The sequence below is a fragment of the Neolamprologus multifasciatus genome, chromosome 17 (genome assembly GCF_963576455.1).
Source record: "Neolamprologus multifasciatus chromosome 17, fNeoMul1.2, whole genome shotgun sequence".
Classification (NCBI taxonomy): domain Eukaryota; kingdom Metazoa; phylum Chordata; class Actinopteri; order Cichliformes; family Cichlidae; genus Neolamprologus; species Neolamprologus multifasciatus.
Window position 1 is genome coordinate 13,076,377 of NC_140455.1, and position 19,656 is coordinate 13,096,032.

The window sequence follows — 19,656 nt, forward strand, 5'->3', positions numbered from 1 at the left end:
AAAAGGGAGATGAGACACATCGACAGGAAACCATGGAAACAAAAATATGACTAAACATAGAAGCAAAACCAGGACTAAACTCAATACTAAATATTAGAAAACTAAAACATTACAACACAAAGAAATCACAAAACAGAATAAACTCAAAATGCTGGGTCAAATACCCAGAACCATGACACCGAGGATTTAATACTTATGTAGCGTACTGCACTCTTACTCTCACACATGATCGTACTTTGACTGAACTGTAGTCAAAGCAGCACTGAATCTGAGACTAGCTTTTTAATAGTATCGTCTGATCATCTTCATAAAATATGGCACTCTGTTGTGACTGGCCATAAAAATACCAGTGCCACCTCTTTTATGCTTTTATGAAAAGAAGTCGATATGGAAGAAATATGCTCTCTCTTTCTAGTCCCTGTCAGTACGCTGCAGTTAGTTTCTAGGACAGTCTGATAATAATGAATTACAGTAGTCCTAGAAGTAATAAATGCATGAACTAGTTTTTCAGCATTACTCTGAGACAGGATGATTCCAATTTTAGAGATGTTATGCAAATGGAAGAAAGCAGTCCTACATATTTGTTTAATATGCACGTTGAAGGACATATCCTGATTAAAAATGACTCCAAGATTCCTCACAGTGCAATTTAGCTACTTGGTGTGTGTTATCTGACATTATGGACAGATAAAGCTGCCTAAGAAAACCACGTATAATGTAAACAGAATTGGTCCAAAACAAATGTTGCGTTGTGACAGTCTTTCAAATCACCTGCTAAAATCAACTGATATATATATTTATTGCATATATTCTAATCAGTTTTCTGCTCTTTTTATCCTATTCTCTTTGCATGTGCTTTAAAAGAACAGAGAACACTAACTGCTCTGTGACCTTTAGTAAAGCAGAAAAATTCACCACCATTCATGCATGTCAGGTTAACTGCTGATTCCAATGTGTCCACACTTAATGCAACTGTCTTGTGGCTATGAGAAATCGAATAAGCTATCAAATCAGCAAGATTAGCCAATCCTAGGATTTGATGTACAGCACACCATTGTTTTTCTCGTGACATTACCAATAAGTTTGATGTGTCACATGGCCCTCTTCCTATTGAAAAAACAAAAGTTCTATCCAGGATGGCCGACTTCTAAATGGCCACCATGGTCACCACCCATCTTGAGGAGTTTGCCCCCTCACATATACTAATGTGCCACAAACAGGACTTTAATATCACCAACCATTCCCATTTTATTACGGTGTATCCATATAAATGGCCCACCCTGTAATGAAGAGTGGGAACTTAACTTTGAGGCAAAAATAAACAACCTTGTGCTCAGGATAAAACAAACTTGAGAGAAGTTTGAAATACAGTAAGTCTGCTTTGCTCACCAGACAAAAACTCGTAACTGCAGTTCTGTAAGTTATGGCACAACAAAACTTAAGCACAGCAATGCAACATACATTTGAACCAGGCAGCTTCTTTAATAAATGCAGCAACCTTGGTTCCCCAACAGGGTTGAACACCCATAGGACAACCACAATCACATAACAACTCCAACAAATCTTAAATTGTACAACACAGTTCAATTTTCATGACTCGTGAAAACAATACCAATGAACCTCTTCCAAGCTGCACCTTGAAAAACCTACACCTTGTCACCTTGAAGAAAATTTGGCAAAACTGTTTATTATCATATCATATGCATATTTACCTGGGATCTGACACCACAGCAATGCAAAATTTTAATATGCACTAAAATGTCATGCTTGATTCTTGAATTGCAGCTACAGAAGACACCAAGGCTATCTGCTCAACCTATCAAAATACTTTCACTTTAAACTGCGACAAACGGCAATGATTCCAACGTCTCTTTTATTTGACGCAATAAGCTTTAATGTTTAAAGAACACCTTAGAAATAAATAGCAGCACAGAGAGCACACTCAGTGATTAAAATACTTAACTAGAATTTAAATGTTTATTTTACGACTCTGTGTGCTAAATCACCAGATTAATGATCATGTCTTGTCCTTCTGACAGTGTCGAATTTTATTAGTATAGTTTATGTTCTTTATTGACTTTTAATGACCATTTTATGTTTTTGTTGTAGATGTCACAGGGATAATTTTCAGTGGAAGAGTCATAAGATTCATGAAATGAAATGGTCAAATGCTGCCAATGCCACGGCTTTTGTGTAAATGCGCAATTGAATCCCTGGGTTAAATAGCCAGTTAATGACCAGTTTCATTTATCCTGACCGACAATTAGGGTAAGTGAATCCAGATAATGGAAAGATATCCTGGTATCCTGAACAAGCTTTGTAGTATAGGGCCCTGAACTTGTTTTGTTTTTTGATATCTTTAATTTCTCTTTGCTATTTGGGATTAATTGGACCTGATATTGTAAGTCACCATTGTTTTGCGAAGTATAAAAACAATATTTTGAATATAAAGATGTATAAGATGCAGTAATGAGGACATGTGGTGTCAGGAAGGAAGAAAGGTTTTTTTTGTAGTTGATGATATTATAGGGTTCCTTCTGTTAGATTAAATGGATTTAAATAGAATTAAATGTGACCAGTCTCACAGCTATGTCCGGAAGGTGCCTTCATCTACATGATAGTAGGCTTAGAAGGCAATGATAATCCAGTGTGGTCTATGTTAAATAGAAAGTATTCTCAGTGTGCTTTAAATGCATACAATTTTATTGCAAGTGAGGTTTAAGATGTTCATTTCACAGGAAATGTCAATGAAAAGGGCAAAGAGTTGCAGATAAGGATCACAGAGAACACATGCTGATAGTGGATCCACTTTATGAGACTTGTCTCAACTAAGAGTTGCTGAGGTTTAGGATCTGTGACCTTGACAACAACGCTGGTTATGTTACTTATACAGATACTCCATACAAATTTGCATTCAATTCAAATTCTCTTCCCATGTGAGCAACACAGGGAAACAGCATTAAGCAGCAACTTTTTAACTTTTGTAGCTGATTAATTAGTCTGTAATTAAAGGACTTGAACATATTTGTGATGTGCTTGTTTTTTTGTTTTGTTTTTTAAACATGCTAAGAGTAATCTGGTGTTCAGATCCCAGAAGATCTATGTGACAAACTTGAGATTTTGACAGTCCTGATATAATTCACGGTTTAACCCTCACTACCTTATATGTTTCATGGTCAGTTGGATTGTTTGGGGTTTTTCCAATTGTGGCTGTCCACCCCTTTGGCGTGGAGCTTCCCACGTATCACCTGGGCCTCGTCTACGTGCAATCAGCAGGAGGGCTTTTTAAACCCGGAGCAGTCTGCCATTCCTCGCCAGTTCGTTATGTGCCTTCCAGCAGTAACTGGACAGCTCACTTGTGTAACTGTGGTAGTTGACTTTTCCTCATGTAACCTTATTCTCCCTGTGTACAGAGGGTGTCACTTCCATAATTTGGACTTGCCGGGAGTGAACTTCCTTTCCTCTGCTCTGGGAATCTCTGGCTGCCTTCCCTGCCTGCTTGCCTGCCTGCCACTGCACCCCAGATAATCTGGCTGCTCAACTACCTCTGAACACTTCCACAGACCTCCCCTCCTCAGAGCCCTGTAAGTATGAAGAAAAAAACTCACCAGCAAACTCCTTTCTGTTACCAGCTCCTTACCTTATGACAATAAATGCTTCTCCATCTTCTTGCAGACCCCTCCTCATTCCTCTGTTCCTCGTTGCCACTCTCCCCTCTGTGATCCAGCCCTTAGGATCCCCTCTCCAGAACCATTTGATTATTTCAGTTAAATAAAATCTCTATAAATAGTTTCCTGGTGTGTCTGCATTTCAGGCAAACCGCTCGGTTTTATGACAATATGACCTCTTTTTTTTTTTAATTAAGAGATTTAAGGGAAAAGTCTAATTGCAATCTTTGCAATACAGAACTGACTCAACTGGTTTACAAATGGTTGCATTCTGATGGTATTTCCTATATGAGAGGAGATGCCAAAGTTGCCATTTTATGCTGTCCTGCAGAAACTATGTCCCTGTTTGTGAAGGAACTTTACAAGAGTAGTGAATGGGAATTTCTATTTAATGTGAATTTCTGTCTCGGAAAAATCAGATTCATAAAAGAATCGGATTTTTCTTATTGCCACCTTGACATATAAACTTACCTTATAGATGGCAATGCATTACAAGTGTTTACAGACCTGATCCCCATCTTTGAAACAATTATTTCAAAGGCAACAAGATCATAAGTTCACTGCACACGATGATCAAGAACCAAGGAATGTTAATGAAATTCAGTGACATGCAGTGGTGACAGGCAAAATGAATGGATACAAAGACAGCAGGATTCTTCGATAATTTTATGCTGCTTTTGAGACCACAGGACAAAGCATGTGAGAATAATTTCTGATTACCGTAATGAGTGTGTTGACTGACAAATGATGGGTTTGTAACTACTTTAGAGGATTAGATACACAACCAGAGCCTGGAGTGGTGATGAGGACTAAGACACGTTGTATCTCAAAATCCTCCTAAATATCTTTTTTCCCCTATGAGCCCAGGTTTGTTTACTTTTCTTTCTTGAATGTATTTTCAGAGCAGTAATTTTTACACAATATGTGATGAGGTATTCTTTCTTTCTTTTGTGTAATCATTCAGTTTCATAAAGGCAAGATTTATCAAACTGGTTATCCAGTTTTTTGTCTTCAGGGTACACCAAATTAAAGGTTTTGTAAGATTTTTTAATCTAAAGCCATAAGGCTAACACAATTCACCAAAAGTCCTGTGACTCTTCATTGACAATAAATCCTAAGTTATTTTATATAACTGCTTTTTAAGCACTCTTAAGGTTTTCCCCTGACACATATGACATTTGTTAAGTGCAAAAATGTTAAAACAAATAAAACGGCTGTTGAACTCTAACATGTTCATTTGAAGGGAAATGTCAAGAAAAAGGGTGAAGAGCGGCAGATAGGATCACGGAGAACACGAGCTGAAAGTGAATCCACTTTCTGAGACTCGGCTCACCTAAGAGTTGCTGAGGATTAGGATCTGACATGACAGGGAAAGAGAGAGTGACCTTGATGGTTTTAGGGAGAGCAAATGACTTTTCATCCAGGCTGGCTGTAAAGATGAAGGGTGCTGAGTGACACAAGAGAGCTTAATTCAGTCTGCAGGATGGAGGGGATGGAGGATAAAGAGAAAGGATGAGCAGGGAGGTGGAATCACACATTTGTCTGGCTCGGGTTATATCTGACTAAAATATGAGTCCAGTATGAGGGGTAATTTTCATCAGGCAGCCAGATAAGTCAGAATCACAAAGACACGGATTCTTTGTTATTCAGCAAGACTCAATCATAGGCATGTGTCCTCCATTGCTATCACAGTCCCGGCTGATTAGTTAGGAGTAGGAAGAGTGTTCCACTGTTATTTCTCTTTCTTTGACACATTTTTTAAAAACTTTTTTTGGTAAAAACTCACGATATCAACTTCTCTGTCCTCGTCTTAATTGTCTTATTTATTTGGTCACCTCAAATTAATGTTTTTTGTCATTCATTTATTCAAGGCAGTCTCATGGAAGTTTTCATGATTTGTATACACAAAGCAAAGTTTTTCCATTTTTAATGGTTAAAAAACAAATTGCAGTTAGATGTGTTTCTGTTGGTGTACGTAATTTTACACATTTCCACATCTGAAATCACAGGTGTGGCTTTTCATCCCTAGTGACTCACATCTGCAGCATGGCTGTAGCCATTCCTCTCTATGTGTTTGCTGACTCAGCTGTTGAAGTAAAATGGTCTGAACAAAAGTGTGATGCAGTGATCTGATGAGTGTCTTTCCCGTGCAAGACCTCACAGTGAACCTAAATGTTTGTCAGGTGGTTCAAAGAATGACTCAGTTTGAAAAACGTCAAATGGAAACCTTAGTTGGTTTTACCCTAGCAGAAATGTTCTGAATTCAAAGGCATCTAGTGACCAATCATCACCTACTAATCATGATTTGTTCAACCCTTCAAGAGACACAGGCTCAGCTCTATTTATGTTCCTTAAATCTATCTGCAGTGTGTTTATTTCACCTGAGCACCTGGTAACCTACCACCAAGCCCTTAGGGCGAATTAGCAATATATTTAGGAGATTTATATTTTACATAAGCCATCCTCATAGTCCCACTGGATTGTCAGACTGAAAATATCTTCAGGAGCAAATGTGTTGTAAGTAAATATTCAAACAAGATAGATCCATGCCTGAGCAACTTAACGAGGCAGTTGGTTCACATATTGTTGTGACTGACTTGTTTGAAAAAGGAAGCTGTGATTTTTATTTATTTTTTATTAAGCTAAACATACAATCATATTCCATAATCTATGTGTCATAAACATTTCAATTCAATTCAATTCAATTTTATTTATATAGCGCCAAATCACAACAAATGTCGCCTCAAGGCGCTTCATAGATACAGAGAAAAGCCCAACAATCATATGACCCCCTATGAGCAAGCACTTTGGCGACAGTGGGAAGGAAAAACTCCCTTTTAACAGGAAGAAACCTCCGGCAGAACCAGGCTCAGGGAGGGGCGGCCATCTGCTGCGACCGGTTGGGGTGAGAGAAGGAAGACAGGATAAAGACATGCTGTGGAAGAGAGACAGAGATTAATAACAGATACGATTCAATACAGAGAGGTCTGTTAATACATAGTGAGTGAGAAAGGTGACTGGAAAGGAAAAACTCAATGCATCATGGGAATCCCCCGGCAGCCTACATCTATTGCAGCATAACTAAGGGAGGATTCAGGGTCACCTGGTCCAGCCCTAACTATATGCTTTAGCAAAAAGGAAGGTTTTAAGCCTAATCTTAAAAGTAGAGATAGTGTCTGTCTCCTGAATCCAAACTGGAAGCTGGTTCCACAGAAGAGGGGCCTGAAAACTGAAGGCTCTCCCTCCCATTCTACTTTTAAATACTCTAGGAACAACAAGTAGGCCTGCAGAGCGGGAGCGAAGTGCTCTAATAGGGTGATATGGTACTACAAGGTCATTAAGATAAGATGGGGCCTGATTATTTAAGACCTTGTATGTGAGGAGCAGGATTTTGAATTCAATTCTGGATTTAACAGGAAGCCAATGAAGGGAAGCCAAAACAGGAGAAATATGCTCTCTCCTTCTAGTCCCTGTCAGTACTCTTGCTGCAGCATTTTGGATTAACTGAAGGCTTTTCAGTGAGTTTTTTGGACATCCTGATAATAATGAATTGCAGTAGTCCAGCCTGGAAGTAATAAATGCATGAACTAGTTTTTCAGCGTCACTCTGAGACAGGATATTTCTAATTTTAGAGATGTTGCGCAAATGGAAGAACGCAGTCTTACATATTTGTTTAATATGTGCGTTGAAGGACATATCCTGGTCAAAAATGACTCCAAGGTTCCTCACAGTGTTACTGGAGGCCAAGGTAATGCCATCCAGAGTAAGAATCTGGTTAGATACCATATTTCTAAGCTTTTCAGCGCCGAGTACAATGACCTCAGTTTTATCTGAGTTAAGAAGCAGAAAGTTAGTGGCCATCCAAGTCTTTATGTCTTTAAGACATTCCTGCAGTTTAACTAATTGGTGTGTGTTATCTGGCTTCATGGACAGATAGAGCTGGGTGTCATCTGCATAGCAGTGAAAATGTATGCTATGTCTTCTAATGATGCTGCCTAGGGGAAGCATGTATAATGTAAACAGAATTGGTCCTAGCACCGAACCCTGTGGAACTCCATAATTAACCTCAGTGTGTGAAGAGGACTCTCCATTTACATGCACAAATTGGAGTCTATTAGATAGATATGATACAAACCACTGCAGTGCAATACCTGTAATACCTACAGCATGTTCTAATCGCTCTAATAGAATATTATGGTCAACAGTATCGAATGCTGCACTAAGGTCAAGAAGGACAAGCACAGAGATGAGTCCACTGTCAGAGGCCATAAGAAGATCATTTGTAACCTTCAATAAAGCTGTTTCTGTGCTGTGATGAACTCTGAAACCTGACTGAAACTCTTCAAATAAACCATTCCTCTGCAGATGATCTGTTAGCTGTTTGACAACTACTCTTTCAAGGATTTTTGATATGAAAGGAAGGTTGGAGATTGGCCTATAATTAGCTAAGACTGCTGGGTCTAGAGATGGCTTTTTGAGTAAAGGTTTAACTGCAGCCACCTTGAAGGCCTGTGGTACATAGCCGATTATTAGAGATAGGTTGATCATATATAAGATCGAAGAATTAATCAATGGCAGGACTTCTTTGAGCAGTTTTGTAGGAATGGGGTCTAAAAGACACGTTGATGGTTTGGAGGAAGTAATTATTGAAGTTAACTCAGAAAGATCGATTGGAAAAAAAGAGTCTAACTTAACATCAATGGAACTAAGAGTAGCTGTAGATAATATTACATCTGTGGGATGATTATTGGTAATTTTTTCTCTAATGATAAAAATTTTATTTGTGAAGAAGTTCATGAAGTCATCACTAGTTAACGTTAAAGGGATGGTTGGCTCAACAGAGCTCTGACTTTTTGTCAGCCTGGCTACAGTGCTGAAGAGAAACCTGGGGTTGTTCTTATTTTCTTCAATCAGTGATGAGTAGTAAGCTGTTCTGGCTTCGCGGAGGGCTTTCTTATAAAGCAACAAACTATTTCTCCAGGCTAAATGATGATCCTCTAAATTTGTGACACGCCATTTCCTCTCCAGATTACGAGTCATCTGCTTTAGGGTACGTGTTTGAGAATTATACCACGGGGTCAGGTACTTCTGATTAGAGACCTTAGTTTTCACTGGAGCTACAGTATCCAGAGTCGTACGTAGTGAGGAGGTGAAATTATTAACAAGATAATCGACCTCTGTTGGGGTAGCATTCAGATAGCTGCTCTGCTCTGTGTTGGTACAGGGCATTGACGATGATAACAGTGGCTGGATTATATTCTTAAACTTAGTTACAGCGCTTTCAGAAAGACATCTACTTTGATAAAGTCCACTCTCCACTGCTGCGTAATCAATTATTGTAAATGTAAATGTTATCAAGAAATGATCAGACAGGAGAGGGTTTTCAGGAAACACTGTTAAATGTTCAGTTTCTATGCCATATGTTAAAACAAGATCTAGAGTGTGATTAAAGTGGTGGGTGGGTTCTTTTACATTTTGAGAGAAACCAATTGAGTCTAACAACAGATTAAATGCCATGTTGAGGCTGTCATTTTTAGCATCTACATGGATGTTAAAATCACCCACAATAATTATTTTATCTGAGCTCAGAACTAAATTAGATATAAAGTCTGAGAAATCAGACAGAAACTCTGTGTAAGGCCCAGGTGGACGATAGATGATAACAAGTAAGACTGGTTTCTGAGTTTCACAGCTGGGGTGGACAATGCTAAGCATCAGGCTTTCAAATGAATTAAAAGTCTGTCTTGGTCTATCATTAATTAATAGACTGGTGTGAAAAATTGCTGCCACACCGCCCCCTCGACCTGTGCTTCGAGATTTCTGGTAGTTAGAATGACTCGGGGGTGTTGATTCATTTAAACTAACATAATCATCCTGCTGCAACCAGGTTTCTGTAAGGCAGAGTAAATCAATTTGTTGATCAATTATTAAGTCATGTACTAACAGAGACTTGGAGGAGAGAGACCTAATATTTAATAATCCACATTTCACTGTTTTACTCTTTGGTTCAGATGTGGATACTGTATTATTCTTTCTTTGTGATTGTTTAAGTTGTTTGTTTTTTGTCTTTTTGGAAGCAGACACAGTCTCTATGGAGATGGGTTTTTGGGGGGGGTAGCAGGAGGAGAGAAGCTGCAGAGAGGCGTGTAAGACTGCAACTCTGCTTCCTGGTCCCAACTCTGGATAGTCATGTTTTGAGGGGTTTAATAAATTTGTCGATATTTCTAGAAATGAGAGCTGCTCCATCCAAAGTGGGATGGATGCCATCTCTCCTAACAAGACCAGGTTTCCTCCAGAAGGTTTGCCAATTATCTATGAAGCCCACATCGTTTCTGGGACACCACTCAGACAGCCAGCAATTTAAGGAGAACATGCGGCTAAACATGTCACTCCTGGTCTGATTGGGGAGGGGACCAGAGAAAACTACAGAGTCCGACATTGTTTTGGCAAAGTTACACACCGATTCAATATTGATTTTAGTGACCTCCGATTGGCGTAACCGGGTGTCATTACTGCCGACGTGAATTATGATTTTATTGAATTTACGTTTACCCTTAGCCAGCAGTTTTAAATTTCCTTCAATGTCGCCTGCTCTGGCCCCTGGAAGACAATTGACTATGGTTGCCGGTGTCTCTAGCTTCACATGTCTGAGAACAGAGTCACCAATTACCAGAGTTTGACCCCCGGCGGGTGTGTCACCGAGTGGGGAAAAACGGTTAGACACATGAACGGGTTGGTGGTGTACCTGGGGCTTCTGTTTAGGACTACGCTTCCTTCTCACCGTTACCCAGCCTTTCCCCAGCTGCTTGGGGTCTGCCGGGGAACAGCTAGCGGGGCCTACGCTATCTTCGGCTGCACCAGCTACAGGGGCCTGGCTAGCTAAGGGTGAGAGCAGGGTGCAAAGCCGAGTCTCCAATTCAGTAATCCTGGCCTCCAGAGCTGCAAATATGCTACATTTGTTACAGATATCATTACTGCTAAAGGAGGCCGAGGAGTAACTAAACATCTGACACAATGAGCAAGAAAGTGCAGAAGGGACAGGTGAAGTAGCCATGGTGCTAACGGGTCGGCTACGAGCTAAGCTAGCGAAACAGTACAGAGACAGTGAGTGAATACTATAAATTAGGTAGTGAGTACACAGAAAGTGTGCTTCGGATGAAGCACGTGAAGATTATACTGTGAAAAAAGAATGTATTTAAAAGTTGTTAATTAAACTGCTAAGCAAATAAGCTACTCAGAAACACCACTGTGTTTGAGCAGGAACAGGAAGCGATACTATACCACAGAGCGAGCGAGCGAACACCAAGTGACAGCGCCACCCAAGTGACATTTGACACGGTTGCCTGTGATTTTGGCTCAGTTATGGATGAATGTTTATATAATCTAAAGGTAGGCTTGATTCCAGTAAATAATAACCTCTGTTTCATTTTTCATTGATGAAATGTATGTAACAGCTATCAGCCTGAGATTTTTGTGCACATAGGCACCATTGCTAAAACTCACAAATCTTATAGAGGAAAACAATAAAAAATGAATTGATCACAGATAATATAATGTATGGCTTAAATTATGTCTGCTGCTCATATCCAAGCTAGGCTTGGGTAGCATTGGGGGGCATAGCCTGGGGACCCTTGGATAAACTACAGTAGATGTGACATAGTACTGTAATGTCGTGCCCTGAAGAAACTGAAAAAAAACCCCAGTAAAGGCCTGAAACAGGACCTGACAGATGCAGCTTGCCCTTCAGTTGGTCCTTCCACTGCTCTCTGAAGCCTCATCAGAACTGGTCTCAGTTGAAAACGTGGTTGTCATTAGACATCGGTGCCACTCTTAGTTTCCAGTTTCCGGTTTTCGGTTTTTTCCCCCCACTGTCAATATCTGTGTTGGGTATATAGATGCATTCATTATCATTAAACAAATGCTCAATATTGTTTCGTTTTACAATAGGGTAGAGTACTTCATGTTGCTAGGGACTATATTTGCACATCTATCTAGATACTGTGATCAGAATCTAAATAAATGTATTATAAAAAGAAACTCAGTTTTTATGAAGGGCTTCCCATGACTTTCTTTTTTTACCACTCTGAATTTAATCATCCCCGAATCGCTACCTTATCGTGGTGGAGGGGTTTGTGTGCCCCAGGGATCCCAGGGGCTATGTTTTCTGGGGGCTTTTGCCCCCTGGTAAGGTCTCCCATGGCAAATTGGTCCTGGGTGAGGGACCAGACAAAGAGCGATTCACAAGACCCCTATGAAAAGACCATCAAGGGAACAGTTCACCCTGCCCAGGATAGGGTTACTGGGGCCCTGTCTGGAGCCAGGCCTGGGGAGGGTGCCCGAGGGCACACGTCTGGTGGCCGGGCCTTAGTCTATGGGGCCTGGCCGGGCACAGCCTGAAAAAGGGACATGGGCCCATCTTCCTGCAGACCCACCACCCGCAGGAGGTACTGTAGGGGTCGGGTGCAATGTGAGTTGGGCAGCGGCCAGGAGTGTAGTAGGAGTAGGAGTAGGAGTGATTCCCAGCTACCAAGACTAGCAACTGGGACATGGAATGTCACCTCTCTGGTAGGGAAGGAGCCTGAGCTAGTGCATGAGGTTGAGAAGTACCGGCTAGATATAGTTGGGCTCACCTCAACGCATGGTCTGGGCTCTGGAACCTGTCTCCTGGAGAGGGGCTGGAGTCTGTCCCAGTCTGGAGTTTCCCCTGGTGAGAGGCGTCGGGCTGGGGTGGGTATCTTGGTATCCACTCGGTTTGCTGCTGGCATGATGGGATTTCTCACAGTGGATGAGAGGGTTTGTTCCCTTCGCCTTCGGGTCAGGGAACGGGTCCTGACTGTCATCTGTGCTTATGCGTCGAGTGGCAGTTCAGAGTACCCAGCCTTCTTGGAGTCCCTGGGTGGGGCACTGGAGGGTGCTCCCCCTGGGGACTCTGTTGTCCTTCTGGGAGACTTCAATGCTCACATGGGCAATGAATGAATGAATTGAATTGATCCCTGACAAAGCTCCATAACAAAAAGTCTTTCATCTATGAAAAATTGTAACATTTTGAAACCATTATTACTTTGCCTAGTCCCATGTCTCCTCAAAATAGCCCAAGCTGATCAGTTCAGGCTTCACCTATAAACTGAAAACAAAAAAACTGGGTGACCAAACCCACCAAATTTGAACTTTACATTTTGATGTTAATTAGTGTCCATGCAAGATTTTGCAACCAGTTAGTGACTATATTTGGCAGATAAGCTGAATGCACGGAGATGCATACAGTTATGATCAAAAGTTGCATACACAGATCAAGGGAATGAATATCAGAAAGATATTCTGCCCTTAAGATATTCAGTTTTTTTTTTTTGTTTAATTGTTGTTGTTTTGTTTATTTCAGGATAGTCATTGTAAAGCATGCACCTTTAATGACTTTAAAAAGCACAGACTGGGTGGTCAAGTCTGAATTTATTTTTGGATTTTTGCTAATCTGTACAGGGTCAAAATAATACATACATTCACTTAAATCTTTTAATAAGTAATTTTAATAATTGGTTCTACAGTATCTTTTAACTTGACAAGACCAAGGACTTTAATTTGTCATCAGTGAGCATCTTGGATTTACAGAAGTTGGGAAGTTCTCTTGTAGCAAAACAACAGCAGATTCAAAGGTCATTAGTTTAAACAACTGTTCATAAATATAAGTTATTCTGATGTGTACATTTAAAAGGTCTGAAAGAAGACCCAAACTGTCACCCTCAGATGAGAGTAAATTAGTTAAGACATCTAGGAACCACCCAGGAACCATCAATGCTCGAGCCTGGCATGAATTCGAAACTGTTTTAAACCCAGTGTCACTGTCCACAGGGAGTTTTACTTTACTAAGACAGTGTACCACTGTACCAGCGGTAGAACAATTTGCTGTTGGCTTTGTTTTCCTTCCACCTGGACTCCTCTGTGCACAATATATCTATCTCTCTCTTTACCAGTCATAGTCCCTATGTACAGTCCCTTACATTGACATTCTTGCTTTTTTTTCTCTCTCTCTGCCTCCTAAACCACCTTCCCCCTTTCCTCTTCTTTCATTTTCAGTCAACAGTATCACACTTTCCACCAGATCCTGTTGGTCAATAGGGTCCAGTTTGGAAATCTCATTCTTAATTATCCACTTGTTTGATTTGGCAAAGATCTTGTTAATGTCAGCTATCAAGTATGGTGGTGGTACTTTAATGCTCTGTGGCTGTCTCGCTGATATGATACTGAGAGATTGTGGATAGAATTTAATGAGGAAAGAAATGTTCAACTTCACCTCAAATCAACACCTAAATAGTTAAAACCTGGACACATTTGTGTGTTCCACCAGGAAAATGATCCCAAACACAAATAGCTAGTTTTGTAATGGATGAAGCAGTCTAACACTAAACTTCTGGAATGGCTTTCTCGAAGTCCCAACTCAAACCCCATTGAAAATGTGTGCACTGCACTAGCTAGTGGTTGCTTGTGTTGGGACACTTGTTAGTCAAAGCAGTTACACTCTTAAGTGAATGAGAAAATGCAGTTTTTGTCACTTCCACATTGTTCATTGAGCCCTGGAGATGGCCAATAACAGCAGGAATCTAAGATAAAAAAATTTATCTTGTGTGATCTTGGTTCATGGTATTTTAAAATGCATCTTTGCTCTAGTTTTCTATTATTTTGTTATTATATTGACTTGCTTGATTCTACATTGCACACGTCACATTTAAAAGCTTCACTACAAACAAAGCTAAAAGAAAATGACCTACCTTCTGAGACTGATGATGCTTGATGTTAAAAATCTTAAAGGAAATGTCACACTCATTTGTGACAGCTGAACCTTTGAAGGCCACAGTGGCTTCGTCAGTGCCTCACTGGACACCATGATTGATTTAAGGGTCAGTGAGTCCAATACATTTCATCTGAGCTGATCTCTGAAGAACTGATGTGATCTTAATTGAGTCTGTTACATCTTCCCAGGAAAAGAGAAGGAAGGACAAATACACAGGCCTCAGAGGTATAAGGAACATCACAGAGATAATTGATGCTCACAGTATTACATTGTTCCCTTCTGGTTCCAAACAAGAGTACTGTTGTTTGACTATATCCAGTTTGTTAAAATGTTGCAGTAGCATGACAACTGATGTATTTGATACCTGTATGTATGTAACTATTGTGATACAAAATATATTATATAATTACAGGTACACAAAGTCATCAGCTTGGTCTAGAACAGATACAGAGGTATGATAACAAGGTTCTGCAACTCTGTTCATAGAAATACCTTTCATGGTTTAAATATGCCAGATCTCCTTAATAAAGTAGTTTTCCTGTACACCCCTGGACCGCTTTCAGCACATCTGCTTTTTTTTAGATCACTTCACAGAATTTCCACATGTACAGTTTCATCACAGGCCTTACACTCGAGTAGAGAGCAAAACATCAACCTCTATGTATGTCAGGTCAACCCTTCCTTCATGTCCAGAATGAACACTGGTGAATGCCAAACATGAGAACAGGAGTTTTCAGTGCTAGAGTCCATAGTGTTTAAAACAGAAGACAGTGTTCAAGTTACAGATACAGTTGTCCTTTTTTATTTTTTTTTGCATTATACCACCTCAGGGTGCCAGTGCTGACTTTTCACTGTCTGTGTGTGAGGAAGAACTTTGCAGCAAACAAATCATGGTGTGACATAGGCTATGATGCCATAGTGCCTTTATAAACCAGCAAGTTGTCAGGGGTACAGCAGTACCTGAGAAGGTCCCACCATGTAAATTTCTGTTGCACTGATGTGACACAATTTGGGGGAGCAGCGGGGCCCATCTAGTTGGATTAAATTTGGATACTAAGTGAAGAAATAGTTAGTAACTTCAGTAATGTTCAATGAATCTACTTCAGTTCCTTTAGTAAATGATTATGTTTTTTAGTTTGTATTATAGTGCATCCTCCACTCACTCTGAAAATAGTGCATTATTTCTGGGAATGTATTTCTCTCTTCCTGAATGGGAATGACAGTATCTGCGTCACTGGAGTGTTATCATTCTTAAACTCTACATTTGCTACTGGTTATAGGCAGTATATTGTTATAGACTTACATGCTATCTGTCCTTACTGAACTGCTAAATAAACTTTAATACAATTTACAAAGGCTTTAATCACACCCTGACTTTCCCCGTGCCACCATGTTTTAATTTTGTGTGAAATGTTTCCTACTTTTTTGAATAGACTGCAATCAAATTTAGTCCAGATTTGCATTTTGCTATCACAATGACTTGTAATCAGCCCTATATCAATCAGAAGTATTGTTAAATGCTTTCATTTAGGGTATAAGCAGATCAAGTATATTTTCATTTGGCCTAACTCTGTCTCTAATCAGTAAATATTAATATGCTAACAAGCTAAATATAGATGGTGAACATAATTCCTGTCTCCCACTTCCATCTGATGTAAATTAATATGACTTAAACTAATTTGACAACAAATTCTTCATCCTCAAAACAAATGTGGCAGCACGAGGTGAGAATAAAGTAAATACTCTTCAGTTTTAAAAGACAACGCCACTCTGGGAATTTCACCCAGAGAATAATCAGTAACACTAATCACCACAAAGGCAGTTAGGTTTGTTATACTCAGTACAGAGATGAGGTTCAATGTTAAAACAAATTGACAATTTATTAACAATTATCTAAAACACAATCATAAAAATCCACGTACAAATATGCTTAAAAATATATTCAGCGCTGAGGCTTACCAGTGGAGGGGCAGGGATGCCACGCACAAACTCAAAAAAAGAAAACACACCAAGACACAAGTGCAGCACAAAAATCACACACTCACACTAATAAACTAAACAAGGCAGGTGTGTACACTCGAGGGATCCCACCACCAAGGCACCCTGGTCTCCTCCACGTCGGCACTCCGCATCTGAATAAAAGAAACAAAGAAAATTTTAATAGATAACAAAATTAATGTAGCGCTGGGGGATAACCCTACTGCAGGACTACACTGGTGATCTGCAGCTATAAAAAGGGCCTCCCACCAGTGGTGTAACAAAAATCCAAACTACAAATCAAAACATACAATCTGGATAAAACTTTAAAATCTGGAGCAAACGGGATCGCCGTATTGCTCCAACTAGCCGTCTGCCCGACTATAAATTAATCATACGCTCATCAATATGTACGCCAGCTGACTCCCATAACCGGCGTGCATATGGCCGCTGTCCACGCCGACGTCCACGTTAAAAAGCGGACAGCAGCAGGAAAAGAAACTTCACAACGGGAACAGACGGTAAAAGCCAAGCAAAGCAAAGCAGCAGCACTTCAGTTAGTGTGGCGTTGCGTAAAACCAAGGCCCACACTTCCTGCAAAGCATAATAAATAATTACTATAAAACAAACAATAAAAGGCAAGGATCGAGACGAAATTGAATTACGTACCGAGTAACCCCACGTCATGAAACATGAGCAGGGGCTCATAGGAGGCTTCCACAGCTATGCCCTAAAAACAATATCCGTTTACCATCAAGTAAGGTAATGCACACACTACGATGGGTAAACACCTACCAGCCGCGATGGAGGCTTCAGAATGATCTCTGCAACACCAAGGGGAAGTCAGGTGACCACAAAGGAGATCACAGGTAAGCGATCCAGGAATGCTCACAGGGCCACTATTTATACTAGCGCCCCCTAATGCGCCAGGCTGAAAGTGGGTGGAACCAAAGAATAACATTCATCCTGCCACAATCTACCCCTCCTTTTTGCATCGTCGCCCCGACGATGGATTACAAGGACACCCAGGTTAATCCCAAGGCCTAAACAATGCAGAGACAGCATGCACCCTAAGCTCAGAGATAGAGTTTGCAGCCCCTGGTGCCACCTCCCCTGTTGGTCTTGGGAGATGATGGATGTTTGAATGCTGGCCAGCCGTGGACCGTGTTGTTCTTCGCATGGATGGAACTGGTGCTGCACTTGGGGTCGCTGTACAAATGGCTGGAACGGAGGAAAGCCGGTTGTGGCGTGGGTGTGGTCTCTGGCCAGCTGCAGAGGAGGGGTGACACAGTGAGCTCCCGGGGCGGCGTTGACAGGTGTGCTGGGTTCCGACCTTGATTGTGTGTTTTCTTATGTTGACAGTGACAGTCGGAGGAGAGCGGACGTGACAGCTGCAGAGAGCGGGAGTGGCTGCAAATAAACCCACGTCTCTGAATAAAACGTTGTGCTGTCAAAACAATCGCCCAGCGTGTATTTATCGGGTCAAACGCTACACCGGTCTTCTGGTGAGAGCAACAACTCAGAGCTACTTGGAAGCACTGCCACTGGGCTATAAGATGGTAGAACATTTACTTGAGGGGCTCCTACGCTCAGGAATAGCAGGTCACTGTCACTTGATGAGTCATGTTCTGAGGATGGCATTTCTGGGCCATGTGGGCTACTGCTCGGAGCAGGCCCTTCTGATGGTGTAGCTGCTATTACCACAGCCCTTAACAACATTCGATGAACATGCTTCACACTGCTAGGATCATCTGCAGGTGCAATGGTATATACTGGCCCACCTGCTTTAGGTGCCTTCAGGATCATCATTCATATTTTTTTATATCTATCTATCTATCTATCTATCTATATCTCTCGCTGGTTTCCATCAATCCTGGATCTTACATCTCCCTCTTCCACTCAAATCGCGCAGGAACACCAACTGCCCGTCATTCAATGGTGCCTCTTTCACCTTTTTATCATGGTGCCTCTTCCTGCAGTCGGCAGCCAGTTGCAGTCGCTCCTTGGCTCCTTCATGTACAACCTGTAGCCGGGCTTTATGCTCCTGAATCCACTCGTGCACATCTCCACTGATGGGATCTGGTACTCTGCCCAACAGAAAGTCCACTGGCAACCTGGGTTCTTGTCCAAACAAGAATAAGAATGGAGTGTCCCCAGTAGCCTGATGGGGAGTGGTGTTATAACAATAAAGTAACTGGGGCAAACATACATTCCAGTCCCTTTTCCTGGATACTGGCAGGGTCCGCAACAAGTTGTGCAAAGTCCTATTAAAGTGTTCGCACTGACCATTTCCAGCCAGATGATAAGGAGTAGTATGGGACTTCTCAATACCATAAAACTTGCAGAGCTGCTGGATCAGGGAGCTTTCAAAGTTACGACCCTGATCAGAATGAATACGCGCCGGTACACCAAACTTTGAGAACCACTCTGTTACGAGAACCTGGGCCACTGTAGCAGCACATTGGTCACGAGTGGGGACAGCCAATGTATACTTGCTAAAAACATCAGTCATTACCAAGACGTTCTCCAGCCCATTCCGGGAAGGTTCAAGCAGGGTGTAATCAATGGCCAAGATTTCATTTGGTCGAGAAGCCAACAAATGTCCCATGAAACTTTGAGCTGCTGGTTGGGTGTCTTTTGCAACGTTCACATCTCTGACACCAACGAGCTACCTCAGCAGACATACCTGGCCAGTAGCACCGTGAGCGGAGAAGCGCTAGGGTCCTTTCCACACCTTGATGGCCATGGTCCTGATGAAGATGGGTCAGCACCTGCTCCATTAGTGAACTAGGCAGCAAAAGCTGAAGTACTACCTCGGCACCGTCAGGGCGATGAACCTGACGATACAGAACTCCATCCCTTTCAATCAGACGATCCCATTGTCGTAGCAGCACCAGAACAGGTGGGGCAAGTTGCTGCCGCTCCTCGAAGCTAGGTCGCTGCTTCCGTCTCCAGAACCCCAGGATCTCTTTTATCACTGGATCGACCTGTTGGAGGGCATGAAGATCAGGAGTAGTGAGATGGGGCAAAACTGTAATGGCAGCTTGGGATACCGCAACTGGTCCCAGCTGCAAGGCTTGTTGAAGAGGTTCAGGCAAGGCTGTACCAGGAACCATGGCTTTAATTTCCTGAGGATCGGGTGGATGCTGGCGAGATAAAGCGTCTGCATTCTTATTACTCCTTCCTGACCTGTACTTTAAGTCGAAGTCAAATGAAGCGAGCTGA

The 19,656-nt window shown here is 41.4% G+C and overlaps 1 protein-coding gene and 2 long non-coding RNA genes across 3 annotated transcripts in view; 1 reads left to right on the forward strand and 2 right to left on the reverse strand.

Annotated features, from left to right (window-relative positions):
- Window positions 1–19,656, reverse strand: part of LOC146499050 (uncharacterized) — a 134,945-nt gene that overhangs the window by 33,234 nt on the left and 82,055 nt on the right. The window lies entirely within an intron of this gene.
- On the forward strand, window positions 2,440–3,790 carry LOC146499051 (uncharacterized). Its single transcript, XR_014870316.1, has 2 exons — window positions 2,440–3,588; window positions 3,676–3,790. It is a non-coding gene; the product is annotated as an uncharacterized LOC146499051 (long non-coding RNA).
- Window positions 16,891–17,664, reverse strand: LOC146499052 (uncharacterized). The gene is made up of 2 exons (XR_014870317.1): window positions 17,101–17,664; window positions 16,891–17,025 (listed from the first exon to the last, which is right to left on the reverse strand). It is a non-coding gene; the product is annotated as an uncharacterized LOC146499052 (long non-coding RNA).